Source organism: Sinocyclocheilus anshuiensis, unplaced genomic scaffold (genome assembly GCF_001515605.1).
Source record: "Sinocyclocheilus anshuiensis isolate Anshui unplaced genomic scaffold, SAMN03320099.WGS_v1.1 scaffold244, whole genome shotgun sequence".
NCBI classification, from domain to species: Eukaryota; Metazoa; Chordata; class Actinopteri; order Cypriniformes; family Cyprinidae; genus Sinocyclocheilus; species Sinocyclocheilus anshuiensis.
Genome location: NW_015558588.1, coordinates 431500 through 442899, shown reverse-complemented (window position 1 = coordinate 442899; position 11400 = coordinate 431500). Strand labels below are relative to the sequence as shown.

The 11400-nt window shown below is 32.7% G+C and overlaps 1 protein-coding gene across 1 annotated transcript in view; it reads right to left on the bottom strand.

Annotated features, from left to right (window-relative positions):
• Positions 1–11400, bottom strand: part of LOC107679942 (FERM and PDZ domain-containing protein 4-like) — a 58259-nt gene that overhangs the window by 17647 nt on the left and 29212 nt on the right. The window lies entirely within an intron of this gene.

The window sequence follows — 11400 nt, the reverse complement described above, 5'->3', positions numbered from 1 at the left end:
GTTTGCATTTGTCTTTTTGTTGAGTATCATTATTTGATCCACACTGTAGATTAAATGGGAAATCATCTGAATTAACGGTAGTAAAGTATGGAGTGCCACAAGGATCTGTCTTAGGCCCTCTGCTATTTTCAATAAACATGTTGCCCCTTGGTATTATTATCAGAAAATATGGGACTAGTTTCCATTGTTATGCTGACCATACTCAGCTATATATTTCAACAAGACCATCAGGCTTTTATGGCTCATATATCTGATATAGTGAGAATATGGAGGAATAAAACAGCTCAAATTTATTCAGAGACTCAAACGGAGCAAAAATATGCAATTTGGTGCAGATGCTAATATTTATATTGGCATAAAGTGATGAAATCACACTTGGTTTCCTCAGGTGTCCAGATCGCTGAGGTCTGATTGACCTCTTTCATAACAGCAACATCTGAGACGTGAGGTTTGACATTCTCCATTCAGACACAACATAGTGGATCTGAACGCAATAAAAGCAGTGCAAATGATCGGCCTCCGCGGGAACATCGATGCTGTGGCTGTCACAGTTCTCAAGGCTCCCGGGAACCATAATTTAGTGGGAGGAGAACAATGAATTTCTAGTACAAAAGGTTGACGGGAGAAAGTGCTACAAGTGAAGGAACTGCTGCAAATGTTGATGACCCAGTTACACACTGCAATCATTCAAAACTGTTGGCTGGTACAGTTGAGTCACCGCACACTTCAAGAACTGGATGCAAAGGCACAGGTTTCATTCGAGAAATGGGGAGATGCTGTTAAAACCTCCCTGTCTGAACGCTCTCATATTTATGAGTACAGCTGAATGATATATGGAAATAAAATTGATAGAGACACAGTTAATTATATTTTATAGTCATAGAATGGGTCAAAAACAAAATGTGTATAATATTAACAGTAAAAATAATTGTATAGTCAAATTGAATGTTTGTTTTTTTTTACAGTACATTACTATTGCTGAAATATATTTCTTATTTTGTTTATTTTTATTTAATAATAATCACAGTAAAACCATATATTATAGTCATAAACTGGGTCAAAACAGTGGGAATGTGTATAATATTCAGAGTAAAAATCATATTTTATTTTCAAATTCAATGTTTTTTTTATTTTGCAGTACATTACTATTGCTGCAATATATTTCTTATTTTGTTTATTATTTTAATTTAATAATCACAGTAAGAATAATATCTTATAGCAATATTAATAACAGTAAATGCATTAAGCACAGGGAATATATATAATATTCACAGTAAAATGTATATTTTAGTCATAAGGAATGTTTTTATTTTATTTTACAGTACATTATTATTATTGAAATAATCTCTTATTTTGTTTATTTTTAATAATAACAGTCAAAATTATTTGTCAAATTAAATGTTTTTTTTTTTTTTTTACAATACTTTAGTTTTGCTGCAATATATTTATTATTTTAATTGAATAATAATCACAGTATGAATCATATTTTATAGTAATTTATTTTTTTTAATTTTACAGTACATTAGTATTATTGCAATATATATTTTATTGCAATAATATATTTATAGTCATATTGAATGAGTCAAAAACTGCAGGAAAATGTTTAATATTCACAGTAAAATTCATATTTTAGTCATATTGAATGTTTTTTATTTTATTTGTTATTTACATTAGTATAACTGAAATATGGTTCTTATTTTGTTTATTATTTTTATTTAAAAATCACAGCAAAAATAATACTTTATAGTCATACTGAATGGGTCAAAAACAGTGGCAATATGGCCTATGAAAACTTTATTTTATTTAAACTAAATTTTATTTGGTTTGAGTTGATTTTTGTAAAAAGTATACCCAAGAATGAACACCCAAATTTTCCAAGTTTTTCAAAAATCGTTTACTTCTGAAATGATGGTTTGCAATTGAAAAAAGTGAGTAAAAAGTAATGTTTCAGCTTTTTAAAATGTTTTTTATTTTCTACGCAGATGCATGCAAAATCACTCAAATCATCCTAGAATTAATAATTATTTTTTTTCCAAATATACCTATTGAAGTCAGCCGATAAAAAAAAAAAAAATCCTATATTTTGTCATATCGCAAATCATTTAGCAGAAAAACTAAATATTGCAATATCAGTTTTTCCCTACTCATGAGTCATGAGATAAAACCTAACTTTAGAAAACGTAACAGACAATAAAAACAATAAAATCATCACACAATACTGCCCACAAAATCATAGCGAACATATTGTGACCATTCAACATATCGCCATTAAGTCATATTAATAAATGGTCACTATTGTACTTCAGTATTTAATTTTGCCTTTAATTCGTTAAAACAAATTTAAAAATTAAAAACATTTAAATTAATGTTTGAATGATTTCAGGAGGATATTCATTTTTGCTGAGAATTACGTTCACAGTTAATGTGTGCACATTTTGTTTATTGTTTCTAAATAATAGCAATAAAGCTTGTCTGGAAACACTATGCATTGGTTTATGAGATGCAGACTTGTGCAAAACTACATTTCTGAGCATCTTCTGTAGGTGCATGTGAAGTAAAACACAAAGCATGATTTACACACCTAATGTGTATCTTTACCTCTTCATTTTCTTGCATAAATGCTAAAAAAGCTTCCCGTCAAGGTCTGTCTCTGAACAAAACGCAGCCTTTGGTCTTTATGTGCAGCTCAGTGTCCTATTATCTGTATTTTATCACTCTGCATAAGATTTTATTGTGAATTTAATAGCATTATGTTTCCGCGTTACGCTCAGGTAACCAGCAAATGGCCTTTACATCACATCTTCTCGTGTTTCACTAATCTAATCAGCGCTAGTTGCTCAGCTATTGCTCACTCTTTATATCATCTTGCATTTGTTGGTCTGTGAAGCGTGAGCTCTGTGCACGTCGTTAGCTAATTAAAGCCGTGGGCTGGAGGAGGCGGCGAGGAAGCGCCATCATTCTCGACACATGTTCCAGCGCACTGCAAAGGGCTACAATTAATCTTTCAAGCCACGGTGAGAGCGCGAGAGGTTGTGAGCGCACTGCATGAGATACTCAATGCAGTTACACACAGGTTTAGCAGCAAATCTGTAAAAGGGCCATTAGTTCACGAACGGGTCTTTGTTTAATAAATCTGGGATGCTGCAACACTAAGGTCAAGGTTTCAGTTGCCAAGGAATGAATGTATTGATGAAATGCCATGAGTGTGACCAAAATCTTTTGCACTACATGTTTTTACTCAAATGTCAAGCAAGTCTTTGTAAAACAGCCGATTTACACATCTATGATGCTCAGCTTAATTCTGTATTAATTCAACAAGTCGCAACATTGCTTTGCTACATTAAGACAAGACACTATAGGTGAATTTTATACAATTAAAAATTTTAACAAATATATATCACTTACTTTCCCCACTGGATTAATCACAGTACAATAAGACCATTGTTTTGTATTACAAGTTTTCTGAAATGTTTTGTTTAAATATGCAAATTAGCAGGGTTATTATAGTTAACTAAAAATGTAACTAAAATTAAAACCATTAAAAACCATTTTCATTACTTAAAATAAAATAAACATGAACTTGTTTTCTTTCAGCAAGTTTCCAAAGCAACACCTCATTTTCATCTAGTTTAACTTGATAACTAAAAATAAAATTAATATGCAATTAAATATGCAGTAATTTGCATATATTTCCATAAGATAAATCTGAACATTGGATAAAACCAGGTTCAAAATTCTTGTTTGATTTTGTTGATAGAGTTAAAGGTTTTCAGAGGAAAATGTGGATTTCTTTTTTAATCACTCTGTCAATACTGTCAACAGCTGAAAAAATAAATTTTTTCACGAAGTTTTTCCGAATAAAATAAATCAGTCTGAATGAAATATGAACAAACCCCTCAGTAAAAACCTTCAGAATACTGTAAATTTTGGTTTATGGCTTATGTAAGCGGGCTTCAAAGATACGTATTGTAATTGAAATCTACAGGTGCAAATAGATAAAGTGCAATAAATAAACACTTAAATGTGCATTATCTATGTTTTCTTTCCAATAGTCTAAAAAGATGACATGTTATGGAAGCAAAAACCCTAAAAATTGTCCAATGCATGAAAAACAAACAAACAATGGTTTTACCTAGATTTTCTTGCCCTAAACAAAATCTTGACTTGTTTGGGACGCAACCCGCTCTGCATTATTCACATTATATGTTTGTTAGTCTGTCTCAGATGTAAGTGAAAGTAAGCAGTGCAAATTGACATTTCTACCATTGCAAAGTCAATACTGTCACACCATCCGGCCATAATAAAAAAGTATACCTCGAACAGACTGTAAATCTCTCTGGATAAATGCATCCTCCAAATGCATGAATATTAAACGCATTCATACAGCAACGGCCAAATTATCCAGGTTAATGCTGGATGATGGCAGTGAGGCGAGAGCTGAGATAAAAATATGAATGGGATTTGTGCCATCACTCAGAGGAGCGGGAACACGGCAAGCCCTGAAAAAACATATGGGATGCAGGAAATGCGTCGCCTTGTCTTTAGCCACGACCAGCTGTTATAGATGGCCAGCGTCCCAAAGTCTTGAGCGCTGAGGACACTGATGACCAATGTAATGTGTGCGAATGGGTCCTGCCTTTAAAGAGGTGTTTCATATTGTTAAATTCATCAACAGGTGACTGAATAACTGGGTTAATATTTTATATTAAAACTAAGAGGACGTACCAGTCGAAAGTTTGGAAGTAAGAAAAAGAAGTATCTTCTGCTCACCAAGGCTGCATTTATTTGATCAAAAATACAGTAAAAATAGAGAAATAGTATTACAATTTAAAAAAAATATTTTCTCTGTGAATATCTGTTAAAATGTAATTTATTTCTGTGATCAAAGCTGTATACACAGATGCGCTTTTATGCTTTCTGGTGCTTACGTCACCTCGCTCGTGACGTCTCGCTGCTCCATTGGACTGATTTGACACGTGCTTCAGAACGCGGTCACGCAAGGGCGTTCCCAAAGCGAATCTCGACGCAGCTCGAGTTCCTGAAGGGGAATCATTCTAATATGCTGATTTGCTGCTCAGTTATCATCGGTGCACAATTATTAATAAGGGTTCTTATTATTATGAATGTTAAAAACATTTTTGCTGTTTAATAGTTTTTTTATATCATTCCAAACTTTCATCCAGTAGTGTAGTGAATTAAAACTGAAATAAAATAAAATACTAATAAATAAATAAATAAATAGTGCACACTTAATGAAAAAAAAAAACTCAAACTAAATTATAAATACAAAAAGTCATCTGACTTGTGTTTGTGCAGTATCTCAGATAGCTAACGTAAAATGAACACAGAAGCAATGTGTGACGAGTGGGGGCATGGCCGAGAGCCGTGGGAACGGAGCGAGGCCGGTGGAGTAATTGATAATGAGCGACACCTGCACCACTCACCGGTCTCGAGTCTCACAGAGGAGCTCCGGAAGGATAAAAGGAGGAGTGACGACCGTGTTGGACGAGAGAGGACCAGGCCTGGATTTTATTTTGTGTTTTGGTTCTGTTTGTGCGTGACAGTCGTCCGCGAGGGGCTGTTGCGCTATTTTGGGTTTATTTTATTATTAAAGTTTCCTTTGAATGTTGGCTGGTTCCCGCCTCCTTCTTCCCGACCTACAAACGTTGTTACACAATGCATCCTGTGGCACTGAAAAACTGTTGCTTATTTGCAAAAGACAAAGAAAATTTTGACGATTGCACTGAAAATATAAATGTTGTCATGCAAAATCCATTTTCAATCTTAATAACTCTTAAGATGTTTTGTTCAACCTTTAACTAAGTGCTATAATTACAAAAAAAAATAAAATATATATATAAAAATATAAATATATATAATTTAAAAACCTGAAATCTAAGCTAAAACGTCAAATGCAATAGAAATGCATCCATGCAATGAAAACTAAAACCAAAATATTAATTGCTGCAACTGACCAAAAAGAATCTGTAATTCAAAGTAGCCTATTAAAATATTATGAAAACTATTAAAAACTTGTTGAATGGGCAGTTGATCAACTCAAAGCAGATGTCTTGTTGTTTCTACCTGTTTGACGGTGTGAATAGAGCACAAATGATCTGTTATGATGATGATTATTATTGGTGATTTCACTGACTGTCGTTTTATTTGATGCAGCGATGATTCAGGTCATTATTCTGTCTTATTCAACTGACTCATCTGAAACATTCACAAGACAAAAGATACACAAATCACATGTCCCCCGCGAACGACAGCCGAATGAAAGAGCACATCACCGTCACAACTAAATGCCAAACCAAACATGCAAAACTCAATCTGAATGCTGCTGCTGCTGCTGCTGCGAGACTATTTTATTAACCGGCATTTCTCCCAGATAACCGGCAGAGAGCAAATCTGATCAGGCGCGAGAGGTTTGATAATTGCGTTACGTGAATTATTCCGGTCAAAAGCTCCAGCTAAATGCGTCTGGTTAATGGAGTCTCTGTGAAGGTGGACATTACAGCATCTCATCTTACCTGACCAATCAAATTAACCAGGTGAGGTGACTGCGAGACGCTCTTACAGCTCTTCGAGCTGTCTATCGCCTACATAACCAGCACCTTAACTCAAATAAAAGCTCATCTGAAACGCTCTACATAAGCAGCGATCCTGTGCATTACAGGAACAGACTGAAGCACACATGAAACCTGATGCATAATTGATTTCAATGCAGTTATTGTTAGTTAGAGCCAAGTTAGTTAGAGTTACACTTTACTTAAAGCCTTTATATATAATGCATTATAAAAGTATTTTAATGCATTAGCATTGTATGATATCATGAATAATTGTAAACAGTTATAATACTTATCTATTCATTGTTACTCTTTTAGAAAGTATAATGCATTAAAACACATAGCAAGCAACTGATTTGCAAATATTACAATGCATTTTAGCTTTGGTTACAATTATGAAAAGATGCATTATAATGTACATTATGAATACTTTTATAATGCCTTATCCATGAAGGCTTTAAGTAAAGTGTTACACAAAACGCTTTAATATAACTTTTTAATATAAAGGGCCAAAAATCAAACTTGATTGATATGATACTTGATTCAAATATTTAAAAATGTAAATAATTAAAGAAAAAATTAATTTAAATTACATTTTCTTAAAAAAAAAAGTAAACAAAAATATAAATATGCTTCAAAGGCATTTTTTCCCCCTCTCTTTTTGTAATATGGTACGGTGGGTTAATTGATCATGGGTTAAAAGTAAATAATGCATTATATCCAAATATATTATATTAAAATCAATTAAATTTAGCATTTTACAAATAATTAAAAACATTTAAATACATTTTAAAAATGTTTGAATTATGTTTTAAATTAAATTTACTTATACAGTTTTTTAACATTTCAATGCAAACATAAAAACAAAAATAAATACATAAATAAATAAAATACAACAAAAATATAAATATGCTTCAATGGCATGCTTTTTCATATTTTCCCCCTCCTCTTGTAATATGGATCAAACTTGATTATCATGCATGGGCCAAAAGTACATGCTGCACTGCATCCAACTACATTTTATTAAAATTTATTACATTTTTAACATTTTCAAATAATCAAATAAAAATTTTAATACATTTTTTAAATGTTTATTTTTTCTTATTAAATGTACTTCTATATTTTTTTTTTCACATTTCAATAAATAAATAAACAAACAAACAAATAATAAGCAAGCTTTATTTTTAGTTTTTTTTCATCTTCTGCAATATGGCATGGTGGACCAAAAATCAAACTTGACTGATCATAGAACAAAAGTAAATGCTGCATTATGTCCTTCTATCTCATATTAAAATGTATTAAACTAACATTTTCAAAAAAAATGTTTATTTTAAAATCTTTGTTATGTTTTAAATTATATTTACATATTTTAACAAATATACCTATACATTTCAATGCAAAAATAAACAAAAAGACTAAAAATTAAAACATAAATATAAATGTGCTTTAATGCATGGAATTTTTCCCTTCCTCTTGTAATACGGCATGCTGGACCAAACCAAAGGTCATCAGGTCAACTCTGGCCTGCGGCTGCTGGTTTTGGCATCTCTATACACCTTTCTGTGTTCTTCGTGTTGATGCGTTTATACGCTGCCAACACAGGCAGCCTACAAGGTTTTGGAGTGAAGCCCGTGTGTCTCTTATGTAAACTGTGGTGTGTTTATTTGATTGGGACTGTGGTGTTAAATGATAGCAGAAACCCAATGCACAGCCATTTCATTTCCATTTTCTGACTCCGACACCTCGAACGGGATTTGAAAAATGTCCTACTTAACAAAGACTCCAGAATACGTAAGCGCTCTAATTTCTCTGTAATTATAAATGGTCCGCTGCACTAATAGAGAAGGATTGCAAGATTTAAAGGAGGCGCTGATCCAGCTGGCCCTGATCTGATCTCTCTTGTTGTTACAAAACACTAGAAACAAAGGCCAGAATCAGCAGATAATCTCAGTATAAAGGAAATTAGATTCTGACAAGCAGAACGGCATATTTTGCTTTGTTTTCTGAGTTATATCTGTGAAAAAAAGAAGGACTCAAACTGTGGCCAGATGGCTTAAATAATAAAAAATAATTGGGTGTAGGATTCAATTTTCACTTAAAAATTGCTAGTAATTTCAGCATAATTGCAAAGAAATGCCAAATGACATGACATTTTGAGGTGGAAAGACTTTTCTTGTAAAACGTTCCATAATCTTTATTTACAACTTGGAAAAATCATTTTTTACAATGTCTGTGAGTCAGACGGTCTCTTCCGATCTATGTTGGTGGTTTTTGGTAAGACAAAACTGCAATGAATACCAGATTTAATGGCAAATGTCTAATATCCGATTAAGGAGACGCATATTTAATCAAATGCATGTCTCAGAAATCCTGCTTACAAACAGAGAAAGCACCGGACGGTCGGCTGCTGTGATTTGTGTCCACGTGACACAGGCGGCGCTCACACGAATCCTCAGCTCACCCATACGCTGTCTGTCAGCACAGACTCCCAGCGACACGCTGCAGATCATTCAGCGCTCAGTGCTGCTCACAGCTCAGACCACAAACACTCTTCAGAAGTCACTCGTCTCGTCCACCGCCAATCACAGATCAAGCCTCTGAAAGCCCCGGGCACAAACACTTCTGCTCAACAGCAGATTTGTTCATTTTATTTATTTTGAAAGATGTTGCTTCTATTTTAAGACTAAGAGCCGGCGAGCAAAGAGTGATTCGACCAATCACAGCACGACTGAGAGAAAGAAAACATGCTGCTTTGAACAGCAACGCAGCATCATATTTAGCAGTGGAAAACTGGGCTTTCTTGAAGGATTGTCCACTTTATTCAGACTAAAATCACTTGCATGCTCAAAGTATCATAACTATGATGTGTTGGCACATTCTCAGTAAACTGGCACACCTCAAAAAGGCCCACAAACATGTCTGATCATCTGTGTATTACCAAACATCAACCAAATGCAAGCAAAACTCAAAGATTCAAGTGCATGTGAATATTCCTGTTTTGAAATTGTTTTCATGTAAAAATGTAAAAAAAAAAGCAATTACTTTTGTTTCCCATCAGCCCCTGAAAATGTTAAAAAGAAAATTGTTATAGTTAACTAAACCATAAAAACGATTTTTGGTACTTGAAATATAATTTTTTAAATACTAATAATAATAATAATAATTAGTTTATTGTTTATTTTCAGTAATTTTTTTATTTCAGTTTTAGTTAAAGTTAAATAAAAAATAATAATAATACAAATGACAAAAATACAACAAAATTACTAAAACAACTAAAATGAAAACGGAAAATGCAAAAATAAAAATCAATCAAAAAAAAAAGAAAGAAACTTTAATAGTATTTCTTTTTACATAATAAAAATATTTATTGTTTTATACTGAAGCCCTAAAAAGTACACTTAAACCATGCTTAAAATGCCTAAACATGACTGCATTAAATAAATAAATAAATATCAAAAACAATTTTAGCATCTATATGTATCATCCAACATGGACCAAATGTAATAAAAATTCAGAGCACCGGGTATGAGTTTATTCCTACTACAAAAATGGTTTTAATTTTTTTACAAATTTGTTTTACTTTTTTTTTTTTACAAAAAAAAAATATTTTACAAAAAGCATATTTATTTGCTAGCTTCTTTAGCTTGAAATTATAAAACAATAGATAAAAAAATGAAGACAAAGTGTTTTGAACTTGTGATACTTTGTGTGTAATGCATTGACATTTTTAAGTGAGACTTTTATCCACATAATTTTGCAGCCACTGTATAATTTTTTGATATATATAAAATTAAATGCTAAACAGCACTGCATTGGTTATTATCATAGTAAGTAATACAGCACTAGTATTCATTTGCGGCAGGCATTACATAGGCAACGAATACATTAATCAAACGTTGTGCAACTAAACTGTCAGATTCAGCCACGCTAGTGCCCTTAATAGTGCGTCACCCTAACATTTTCAACGTTTCCTGGAAGCATCACATGCCGCAGTGAGCAAACACAAACCTGGCGTATATCCGATGAATATTTCAAAAACTGTAACTTCTTAAATGCTTTGAGTCAACATCAAGAAAAGACTTCCATAAGTACGTGAAAGTATCAATTATTACACACCCGAGTATGAAGCTGCATCTCAGCCAAGGAAGCAGACAGACCCGACGGGAAGCTCCTGCTCACAATATCCCACATCCGATGTGCATGTGCCCAACGCTGTGTTCGATTCTTACATAAGTCGCCTAGCCGTAGACCCTCATGTGTGACAAACCCCGCCCTCTCTTGACGAGGCGGCTAATTAGAAAGCAACAAAAATAAGCCGCTTTCACAGCAACATGAGGACCAGAGGAACATGTGATGCATACTGGGTGTTCATACAGGACACAGTCTTGTGTTGAACGCAAAGCTAATGTCCAAAATAATCATATAGATCATATAATAATATAGTATAGATACATATTATTAACACATATTATAGATAATGACTAACCTCAGGATGCTCCAGTCACTCGAAAACATAAACAAAACATTTATATTGGATAAAATATTGTTTTACTACTAAAATCTCAACATGAAAATTACAGCATTGCCTATATGAAATATATAGATAAAAGATACAAAAAAAAATGTTCCTATTGTTAACTACATCTGAAATAAAATTAAACAAATATTAGATGAAACTTAAATGAAAACTAAAAATGTTGCCTTGGTAACTGAGATACAAAAACTAAAATTAAAACTGAAATAAAAATAAAAGATGTATATAAACATATAAAAAAAACATTAATAAAAATTACAAAGCACATAAAATGACTAAAACTTAATTTTTTTTTTT